This window comes from Cygnus olor, chromosome 1 (assembly GCF_009769625.2).
Source record: "Cygnus olor isolate bCygOlo1 chromosome 1, bCygOlo1.pri.v2, whole genome shotgun sequence".
NCBI lineage: Eukaryota > Metazoa > Chordata > Aves > Anseriformes > Anatidae > Cygnus > Cygnus olor.
In genome coordinates this window covers 77020646-77029471 of record NC_049169.1, presented here as the reverse complement: position 1 = coordinate 77029471, position 8826 = coordinate 77020646, and the positions used below count along the sequence as shown (strand labels likewise).

General features: G+C 39.0%; 1 long non-coding RNA gene across 1 annotated transcript; it reads right to left on the bottom strand.

The window, feature by feature from the left end:
* Positions 1-343: 343 nt before the first annotated feature.
* Positions 344-2211, bottom strand: LOC121064044. Its single transcript, XR_005816309.1, has 4 exons — positions 2114-2211; positions 1631-1708; positions 1339-1445; positions 344-571 (listed from the first exon to the last, which is right to left on the bottom strand). It is a non-coding gene; the product is annotated as an uncharacterized LOC121064044 (long non-coding RNA).
* Positions 2212-8826: the final 6615 nt, after the last annotated feature.

Sequence of the window (8826 nt, the reverse complement as noted above, 5' to 3'; positions counted from 1 at the left end):
CCTTTCCATGGAGAAACCCTTTTAAAAATGAACATTGAGAAGAGGTTGGCCCATAAAAGAGAATCTACTGTTATTTATGTTGCTAATGGCTGTCAATATAAGCAGTAAAATAGAATGAATACATTAAAAATTAATTATTCAGCAGCACCTGCTGGTGTCCTCAGAAACACTGCAGCATATTTCTGGTAAATGTTTCTTCATCGCCCTAAATTTTTTGCTACCTAACCAGTCAGTGAGAAGATTATGATACAAGGAAAGGAAAAAAATATATATTTTCTTTAATAGACGTCAATTCTTTCTTTTATTAGGATATATCCCTCCCTAATGGAGCTCTGCCTCTCCAGGGAGCAGCAAACCAACCACAGAGGATGTTGGTCCCATCTGTGCAGTAACAATTAGAAGCATTTTAACTCTGTGTGCAGAGGGATGAAATTACATTATTCATGAAGTGATCCCTTGCAGCTATCTGGCGTTACCTCAGTTTGCCTCCTGGAATTGGTTCTCACTCCCTTGCAGTAAGTGGCAGCTATTAGCAGCTCCATGGCCTCCCCCGGTTGCCTTAGCTCATGCCCTAGAGTCAAGGAAGCACCACCAATTTTAGCAACAACATGGAGCTTTAAAAATCACTTGTGTTCCATAGGTCAGTAAGTTACCTACTCTCATTCCCTTGTGGACAAAATTTCCATTGACTCCACTGAGAACAAGTAAGGCTGTTATCCCATTAGGAGCTTTTCTGCATTATTAGAGAGCTTCTAGTATGGCCAATTTGCCAGGCTGGTTTAAATTCTGGTTTGGGTATTGCTGGATCTATTTTTGATGCAGAATTTTTAATCTGATCTCCACGCACACAGTAGCAACCGTATACATGTGGTATGTTTAAGACTTGGAAGTATCTGTTTTTAATGAAAAGACATTAAATTTTGCCCTTCTTTTCCCCTGCTGACTAGAAGTAGCAGGTTCCTCCAAATTTGCTAGTTGTAATTTCTGGTCAACCTCAGAACCACTTTTTTCCTCTAGGACACCAGAAGTTACAAAAATGCCTGTCTCTTTCCTGGGGGTGGGTGGGTTGTAATTTCTATTTAGCATCAGCTCCTGAAACTGCCCTTTTCTAAGGAACAACAAAGCCAACATGGGGCATCGTTGTCCCTTCCTTTACCAGGACAGTCTCAGTGGAGAAAGGAGAAAAAAGATCACAGAAAAGGGAAGGCTGTAAGTCATTTACTATGAAAGTAGTCCCACTTTACTATTAAGTGACATTAACTGTAAATGTGGATATTTGTTATTGTTATTGTTTATTTTCACTGATCATAAGAGTTTGTTATTATAGCAGCTACTAACCTACTGCGTTATGTTCACTGGTGAGCTGCTCAGCACTGATTCTTTCAAAGTCTGAGTGTATGGGGAGATGTGCTTGCTCACGGTATGCTCTGCACACTCAAGCATAGCTGTGAAAGGAAAACATCTCAGAATCTCATCAGAAAATAAGAAAGAGCTGAAGGATGCAGTTTGGCTCACACAGCAATGCAAAGACATGCATGAAAGTAGGTACTTCTCTCACAGCTTTCTGTGGGTTGCCAAAATAGAGGGTCAGGCTGACGACATATGTGGAGCTTTGGCTCCATGTACCTACCAAGTAGATAGAAGAACCAAGCTGTCATGGCAAGAGACCTCTTCTTTGCTCATTTAGTATTGGTCCTTCTTTCCTGCTCTGTAAAGAAAGCAGAAAAAATTAGGGTTTCTGCCTCCAGTTCACATCTGTGGTATGAGTTGCCCCTTACCCCAGCCAGGGTACAAGGTACCAGGAATCTTAAGAAAGTAGCCAATTGTCAATTATGGCTTGTAAACTGCTCACTCCACTCTCCCTAAATCTCTAAATCAGTTGGAAAAGGGCTACCCTATCAGCATAAAGTCCACATCAATTTGTATGGGATCTAGCAGGATTATCCTCAGTAGAAGGGTGGGTGTATGATGCTATACATAATGTGATGTCCCTGTTCTACAGATATAAAAATGAGTGAAATAATGCCAGTGAAAAATATTTCTTTTTTGCTGACGGCTCGAGGAAAAAGAAAAAAAAAAAAAAGAGAGACAATAAGCCTGTAAAGTGCTGTACCTTCGAGAAAAGTAGTAGGATGAGTGCTAGCTCTAGCTTTCAGCCATGCTTGCACTAATCCCATGTTGACAGAGTTTGCCTATGTTTGACCTTGGAAAAGCTGGAGGTCATAAAACAAGAAGCTTAAACCTTTTGGTTAAATGACAAGTAGAAGTATTAATCATAATGATAAAAACCAAGGTTTCTGTACAAAAACCTTGGTGATAATTGTCATTTGTCAGAGAAATAAACTTTTAACTAAACCTTTTTCTCCATTGCTTGTCTTCCACCACTGTGTAAACACATCTGATAGTATTAATTTCACTCAGTATGTCTAAGCACATAGGTTTTCTTTGTGGCATCATAAATATGGATGGTCTCCAAGGGAGATTTACGAGCTAATAGGTTCCATATGTCCAAACTACAGCCTGGCTTCTGCATAACTGTTAATGGGAACATACTTCCTTTCAGCTTCACACCCAAGCTGCTCATACAATATAGTGACAACACAGAAGAGGGAGGAAGATTGTGACTGAGGCTCACAATCCAGCATAGCAGACAGCCCTTTCTCTCAAAGTCTGAGAAAATGCACACATGCAACCTGGGATGCCAAATAGGCCCACATGTTGCAAATGCTTGTCTTCATTGAAAATGTTTTGGGTCTAACATCCTGACTTCACTTCGAGGAACATGAAAGCATTTGCTAACAAGGAATGCTGGAACAGCTTGGAAAACTCTTGGAATTTCTTTCTCACATAGATCATCTATGCAAGATTTCATAGGGATTTTTTTTTTTTTTAGTGGACATTTGTCACAATTATCAACAATTTGAACTTAGCACTCACACTTAGGAAAAGCATTTTGACAATGTGGGTTCTCCCTATGGATCAATCTGATAGTTTAAAAGGTTGTCTAATTTATTGGAGACAAATGAATTTTGTAATGGATTTCCAAGCAATAAATCTAAAGGTATAAATGCTTTGTTTTAGTCACTTTTGAATGAACCACAAACAATTTGGTCTCTGTGTCTTCCTATCAGAAATTGTTTTGAACCTGTAGCTGCTCATTTGAATTTGTGAGAACAAGAAGTTTGGGGTATTGCCAAATCTCAGCTATACAGATCAATATTACACATTTGGTGCTGTTGTGTAGAATTATTTTTTCCAGTTTGTGGACTGCTTTATTACTGTGATGAATGCAGTGTGAGACTGATGGTTGAAGGAAAGTCAAATAGTTGCCAACTATTTCTTCTAAAGCATTTGTGCAACTTGGAAGGTAATGCAGTGACTGGTGCACACATCATGCAGTGGAACATATTCCTTGTTATACGCTTGCAAGGCCACTGACTTTTTTTTTTTATTATTATTTTTTAAGAGTTGATGCTGTTTAAAGTCCATATTTGAAAATATAACCAAAAGTTACCTTGTGTTGCATCTGACATAAGCCATTTTATTCAATAAGAACATGATAGCAAGCCTTAGTCCGTTCTGTGAAAGCATAGGGTGAGCTGTGTGCTTAAGGTAGGGTTTCAAAATGTAGCTACAATGGGAAGCTGAAGTTCAGTAGGGCTTGGGTGTCAAATTCCAGCAGGTTCCTTTGAAATTCCAACTCCAGTAATTTGGCAAGAGGTAATAAGCTTCTGTTTACTTTATTACTGAGTCTTAGCAGTGCTTGTCTCACTAGGAAGGCCCCATTTTGGGACAGAAGCAAGTGTATGCCTAATTGCACATGAGTAGCCATTTTCACTTCATTATTTAAGCACATGCGGAAGAGCTTTCCCAACATGAATACTTTCTTGAAGTTTGCTTTGGGACTTGTTGGCAAGTGTGCAAAATATTGTTTAACTTATGGAAGTGTCATAAGGCTTATTTGATGAAGAACAACCACCTGCAGTGTTAGGAGAAACTGCACAGGTATTATAGATTCTATTTTCTATATAATCAAAGTATACTGTATAAATTGCAGGTTTTCTGTATATTTTACTTTTTTGTTAATTTTGCTTTTTGTGATCAGATCTTTAGAAATAATTCTGCCCAGAATGCCACTGCCAGGTGATTTTTAATATCCCTTTTCAAAATCATTAGGATCAGAACAGTCTGAATTTTTTAGTTACAAAAGGAAGAAAAAATGCAGTGGAATAGATGAAGAGGGAACAAGTGTCCACTTACTTCTTGTTATACAAGAAACAGAGTGCACCAGACAGGCTCATGGTGCTGCTCCTGTGAGACTTCTTGGAGTTTAGACACAGATGCTCTGAAATACTCAGTATTTACCAAAATGCAGATGCCTGCACTCCTTCAGTGCTGTGGGTGTCCAGTGTACTTGTACTTTTTTTTTTTTATCTTCAAAGAGCACTGTCATAATTTACCAGTTTATGAGGGGAGATATATCTAACACTCTAAAAGCCTTGAGACATTACTGTAATAGTGGAGGGATAAATACTTTACAAGAGGTAGCGCTGTAATAGATTGCTCTATTAGAAATCTGTGAAGTGTGTTGTCCAATGATGTTAGTTGCCTGTCTCCACTGAAGTTGAACTGATGGTCTGGGTCCTTTATCTCCATGTTTTCAATTACTATCGAAGCATAAAGTTGCAGCACCTTGTCAGATTCTGGGCATTACACCACTGTCACAGAGGTGTCCCCATTGGGTGTTCTGTGCAAGAAAAAAATGGCAAAAAATGTGATTTTCTATACAGTTGTTTGGCTAGCTTCACATACTGTGAACACGTCACTGCACATTAATAGGAACCAGGATAATTGGATGGGGTGATTAAGAATTAAAGTCATCAAGTTAGAGAACAGGAAAATCAATGTGCAACATTCAGCACGAGACAGATCATGCAGGGGGAACCAGAATTTGACCCATCTCTTCCTAATTTAAATGAAATGTGTGGGTTGTACGTTTGTCTATGTTATATCCAGATATAATGATATCAAACCAGATCAGCATAGAATTAAAAAAAAAAAAAAAAAAAAAGCCTAATTGTCTTACTCATAAAGGAAGCGAGAAGTAACACATCCCTGATTTGCCTTTCCTTCAGAGCAGATGCTCCTTCTGGTTTATGTACTGAATTATTTGTATCACAGTGATTTGATATGAATCACTGTGAATGCAATGTCATAGGAACTCTGGCATTCTCGATATGCCCTATCTTAAATGGATGCTGCAGGAAGTATAGATTTGTCACTGTGATTGTTTTAGATGAGGTAGCATTTACCATTTTTACAAATTATTGTTTGAATTTTTGTAATGATTGCTATTTATGTTAACACACAACAAATAAGTAGAGTTCAGGGTTTCTTAGCCACCCATGTTTTGCTGGTGTGAGGCTGTTCTGTCTGCATGGATGCTAAAGTAAAGAGGTCTTTGTGAAAGTGAACATTCGTGCTAGAAATGCTGCACACTTTACAGAAAAAAAAAATAGAGAAAAATAATGTAATTTTGGCCTGTAATTGATATCCTCCTATCTGAATGCTCCAGAAGTTTGAAACTATACTTGTTAAAGGTCCTGCAGTGGCCAGAATCTTATATAATTTCCATATATAAAATTGTCATGCATTTAAAATCAAGTGGAAAAGGGATATTTTTAGGATTAAATGAAAGTGCTTAAATGTCTCATACAGATATTGTAGCACTTACTGCAATGGGGAGTTGATAAAAATCAATAATTACAGTTTTGAGGATAAGAGCTCTCTTCTCCAACAGCTGTCGAAAGCTTCCACTTCATTTTTGCTGTGTTACTCAAGACCACAGTGTTGCAAAATCAAGTTCGTTTGGAAGCAATTCTATTTGCTTCTTTCTGTCTTCCTTTCTGTTTTGTGTCTCTATCTTAGCGGCATGGCTGAAAAATTTCAAAGTGTAAATCCTATTTTGGAGATATGAGAGGCTGACTTTTCAAACCCTAGGTGCTGAAAAGCTTGAGATGCTCAAACAAACCCTAGTAGCAAAGGATAAGGGGTCAGAACTGGGGGATGTGAGGCAGTGCTAGTCCTTGTGGTACCTTGCTAGTACCTGTGCTTCAGAGCAGCAAAGCATTTAACTGTGGCTAGCACAGTTAACTCACCATCCTTCAGCTTAATTCACTCTGATTTTAAATCATGGTCGTGGGTCTTGCTTAATATAATTTTTTCTTCGAGGACACTGTTATTTCCTATTTGACAGTCCCTTGCGAAGGCACCAGTGCCTTAATGTGCATGTATTAGGCATGCAGCTGCTGCACACTTTCCATTGGGAACAGTGCTTTATAATTTATGGATGTGCTTTTTGAAGTAATAACTCAAAATTACATTCTGTTTTATTTAATCTTTTTTAATTGGCATCTCAGAGGCTTTGCAGGAGTCTGGCTGCAGATTTTCCACTTTCTATTGGATTATTCTTTTTTCTTTCTCTTTTTCTTTTTCTTTTTCTTTTTCTTTTTCTTTTTCTTTTTCTTTTTATTTTTCTTTTTCTTTTTCTTTTTCTTTTTCTTTTTTTCTCTTTTTCTTTTTCTTTTTCTTTTTCGTTTTCGTTTTCGTTCTTTCCCTTTTTCTTTTTCTTTTTCTTTTTCTTTTTTCTTTTTACTATTAACTACTGCATGCAGAGAAAAGTACACTCTCTGACAACAGTCCCTGCATGAAGATTCTTAATTAAATTGCACGCAGCATGTTGTAGAAATTGCACAGTTTTGGAGTCACGAGGTGCACGTATAATTTGGCATTTTACACGACAGCTTTGCATTTCAGCAGGATTCCAAGACACCTTCTTTGCCTCCAACATAAAGTATTGTTAGAGGAAATGATCCAAATGTGCATATACTTTGCTTCTCTTAAGTTTTAATTGCTTATCTTTCTTAAAGGTTTTTAAATAAGCCCCTTACTGTTGATGTTAGTATATATATCACATTTATTCATGCATACAAAATAGATTTAGGATATGGATACATTTCAAAGTCACAAACACACATCCATTGATACGTGACTCCAGCTGCTTTATTTAGCAGTTTAATTTTTAAAAAAGGAAAAAAAAAAAAAAAAAAGAAAAAAAAACACAACAGAACTTTCAAAAGGAAATGGGAAGAAAAATGTGAGCAATAACTCCCATTCATCAGACGCACTTTGGATTTCTAACCAGTTCTATCCATGGTGCTTTATACCCATAGTACCTTCATTCCTTCTATGTGTATGCACATACATATATGCATGCATGCCAGAGAAACACAGAGTGCTGACAAAGGAGAAAGGAGGTTTTAGGACTATTCCTCACCCCAGAATATAATACCTCCAGGCTCCTTCTTTTTCAGAATAATTGCAAGATAGCAGCTGACTTCATCACTTTCATTTTTGTATGAAAATACTGAATTAGCTCCTGGATCCTGTGCCTTTACATATACTTAGCTAGTCTTCAGGGGTGATTGCTTTTTCCTGTCTGAAAGCGGCTCTGAGTTATGCTGTTACTCTTTGATCTCTCTTTGACGAAGTGTCTACAACCCTGGTACCAATTAGGAGATGTTTCCAGGGATGCCAGGGGAAGGCCACCAGCTCCCATGACATGGCTGCCTTCCCTCTGGATTTCTCATCCTTCTCTTTTCCAAGAGCAACATTTTCAGACCTACAATAAGAAGCAACCCCACAGCCCACCAAGCCTCTTCCCAAGGAGCTGAGCAGCCTGCAGTCATCATTGGGAAAATACGTGGGACGGGGATATTTACTGGGCTGCGGGAGAGCAGCTTGCAAAGAATGGGTGTGCAAATGTCTCTTCTCACATGTTTCTCTCCCGTGTCCCTGACATGCCTGTAGCAGTCCCATTGAGAGAAATCATATCACAGTTTCTGAAGTCTTTTTTCACATTTGTGCCCACACCATCCAGTGGGACAGTGGGAGGGAAAATTAACAGTGACTCTTATCTGGGGCATGCTGTGCTGGCACAGGGGAGCTTTCCTTTCCCTTTCTCTCATCTGAGTGACGCTTGCAGGCAGGCATATGGGTCTGACACCTCCTTCAGGGGCTCTGGTGGATGGGAAGTGACCCTTGCTAAGATGCAGCAGACCTGCTGCTCTGCATTCAGGTGAGCCTTCCCTGAGGCTCTGCTCCAAGAGGAAGCCTGACTCCGAGGCAGCATGGGGAGCAAAGAAAACAGCAACATGATCTGTCATAACACTACGCAATTCTCAGCAGAGTACAGCCTGTAATACAGATTTGCTTTTAAGGATCTGCCTGTGAATTCAGGCCTTGTAGGGAACCCCTGGCTGAGGTCCTTGCAAAGTAAGGATGCTACAGTGTTACTTACCCATAGCCCATCTACTGTAGTGTAGGATACTATCTGTATCTGCAGATGTCTCCCCTGTGGTGTGACCTGTGGGGCATTCTGCTAGGAGATGCCCAAGCAAAGCCATGACCTGCAGCTGGATTAAAAATTAAAAAAAAAAAAAAAAAAAAAAAAAAATCTTTAGTAAACAAATAGCAACAAAAGTAATTTTCATAGTCAGGCTGTGGCCTCTCACTATGTCTGGTAACTTGTGCAGACTGGATGGTTTCCTAAACTGACTTGCAAAGTGGAAGCTCAGGCCAGCTTTGAGTGAAGATGTTGGCTCATGTCTGTCCTACCAGTCCATCTATCCCTGCGCTTCTCGTGGTCACTCATTATTCAGTAAGATCAGACAGTGACAGATGCGTGTTTTTACAGATAGAAGCTATTACCCTATGACATTTGTGTGCTTACAAGATTAAACAATTGTTACATGAAGCACAAAGCAA